This window comes from Lagopus leucura, unplaced genomic scaffold (assembly GCF_019238085.1).
Source record: "Lagopus leucura isolate 7727_CA_CO unplaced genomic scaffold, USGS_WTPT01 Super-Scaffold_100002, whole genome shotgun sequence".
Classification (NCBI taxonomy): domain Eukaryota; kingdom Metazoa; phylum Chordata; class Aves; order Galliformes; family Phasianidae; genus Lagopus; species Lagopus leucura.
The window spans coordinates 78,957,666-78,960,438 of record NW_024962263.1 but is presented as its reverse complement, the minus strand read 5'-3'; positions in this window follow the sequence as shown (position 1 = coordinate 78,960,438).

Sequence of the window (2,773 nt, the reverse complement as noted above, 5' to 3'; positions counted from 1 at the left end):
CTTGATAAATCATTTGTAAAGATGGTACTGTAAATTGACACTTTCTTTGCTCTGTTCCCCCATTCAGTTTCTGCTATTGTAAAATATATTATAGAATATTTTTAGAATATATTGTAAAATTTTGCTTTTATCTTCAAATCGCTAAGAACAGCTGTGGATACAAAAATCTGAATATCTCCATATTTGAAGAGAAGCCAGGGATCAAACCTGAAACTTCATGCCATGAACCAGGTATAAACCAGGTGTCTTCTTAAGACAGTTTTCTGGCATCTCATGCCTATGGTGGTAGTGGTGTAAAGAAAGTGATAACATTATGATCTTAGGGTGTGTTTTCTGTTCACATCAGACATGCATGAAGGAAATACAGCAAACTAAGGATTGGCAGTTCCTGAAAAGACCAAGCTGAATGCAAGCTGTACAAACCTTTTATTGTCTAAATCAAGTAGGATTATACTCTGTTCTCAGCTATATCAGAGAAGTGCAGATTACTACAGCTAAATCAGTGATCTATTCCAAACAGCTAGGAGTATATCTATACTTGATTTCTGGGAGAATGGTGGAAGCCCTCTTCTATCTTCATTTTCCTTTCTTCTCTTCATGTGCTCAATTTCCAACCAGTTCTTTGTTTACCCAATAATTCCTACCTACTCTCAAGGTTTTTATTTTTTTGTTGTGGTTTAGGGGATTAACAATATCACATCAAATAATCTAGGTTATTAGTTTTCCTTTTCTAAAATCTGAAAGTTCGTTTGCTTTCTATTATACTGTCCTAAAAAACTAAGCTATCCTGAAATTACCTTAGTTTCTAGGATTGCCTAGTCAAAGTTATTCCTAGGCCAGAAAGATCTGCCAAGGCCACAGCGGAGATGTGTAACCTTGGTAGTCTGTGACACATTAGTTCTATAGCATTCTTATAATAAGGAGAATTCATATCAAGCTTTACTCTCAGGAATGCATGGAAGGGGAAAAAAAAAAGAAAAAAAAAAACCAACTTGAAGGAGACAGTTACAAAAGATCCTTTTGTGTTCTCTGTGTGACCACAAGGAATTAGATGACTAAATATCTGATAATTAAAAGGAGCAATGGGCTTTGAAGGAGCCATTTCCTATGATCAAAAGGCTGTCTCATATCCAAACTTAAAGAGTTTTTCTGTTTGGATTCTTTTTAAGTCACTTGGATTTGCTTTTGTAAATGATGCCTTATAGCCCTGAAGGATAAAACCATGTGGGAAGAGAATAACTGCCTGAGATACGTGCCCTTCTAAAGAATTGCCATATATGTTCCATAAACCTTGTGCAATAAGGTCAGCTATTCCTAATTCCCATTGCACAATCATTGGAACATTCTATTGGTTTCAAATATTCTTTGAGATATCCAGTCCTCACCAGCAGTTAATTTCCTTTCCAATTAAAAAAGGGGGTGAAACCACTTAGTCAGCACCCAAAATTCATACTGAAGTGATGGCGTGCAAAACTACACAGATGCTGGTGAATGTATGTGTAGTTTCAGTATTGCTTCAGACAAATATATTGCAACTCATTACCTATCCTTCCCACAAGAGAACTTGCATTGAAAAATAGAAAACAAGCACATGGTTTTAAATGAAGCTAATAATTTTAATATTATAAATTACTTTTAAAAAGAAAACAAACAAAAAAACCAACAACAACAAAACAAAACACTAAAACAGATTACTCTGGCAACAGGATGGATTCTCCTCCATTTTGTTCACAAATCTACAGGAGAAAGGAAGAATTTATCACCTCCCATAAGAAATACTGAGCATTCAGCATAAAATAAAAATGTCCTTTAAATCCTTCAAGCACGTTGAATTCTTTTCAGTATGACATACAGATAGAAATGAAATGTTAGTTAGTACAGGTTTGGAGCAAAAAAAATAGCTATTTTTACTAAACCATTTTGGATGCAAGCCCAGTTTTGCAGAAACTTCTGTCCTGTCTCATCCTGTTTTATGGAGTTCTCTTTCTGTGCAGCTCCTGGCAGAAGTCAACTTGCTAATTCCCAATGACAAGAATTAGCCAGATAATATTTTTTATGGAACTGATTAAACATCTGATTCCATCACTTGGCCAAGAGTATGTTTATACTTAACCAAAAGACCTGCTTAGAAACATCCCAAGGAATAACCCATGCATTAAAATGATTTTTTCAGGACAGCCAGCCCATTTTGCTTCAGGAAGCTTAGTGTAAAGCAGTACCTATATGTGTGCATACATACATGGCTAAATCTAGCAGGTCAAAGTAACAAAAGGAGATGCTTTAAGAGAGAAAGAGGCAGAATTGTGATGCCTGGATCTAAAACTACACCTAAAGATGCAATAGATACAAAGGGCCACAGCCACTGATATCCCTAGTAAAGCTTACTGGGTGCTTGCAGTGATTGGAAGCCTGGTTTTCAGCCATCCCTCCCGAACTGAGCATTTTGGTACCTCTGTTATGCCTGCAACCCTTTGGTTTTTTTCCCCCCATGTTCTTGGGGTTCCAGTCTAGTTGGAGTCCTCTGGAAAAGCCAGCTGTGTCTTGGCACCACCAACTTGGTAGAGCCCTGTGTCTGAAAGGAAAGGAGAAACGTTGCCTCTTCTATAATGGCCTAGATGCTTAAAGCATTTACCATGAAAGCTGAAGCTCAGAGCTTTCCCCTGCATCAACTAGAGGCTGTTTCAACCTCACACAGGAGCATCAGGCAGGACAAGCACAGGGAAGCAACACCCTTCTTCTCTCATGTTGTCTAAACTGGTGTGTCTATGACAGC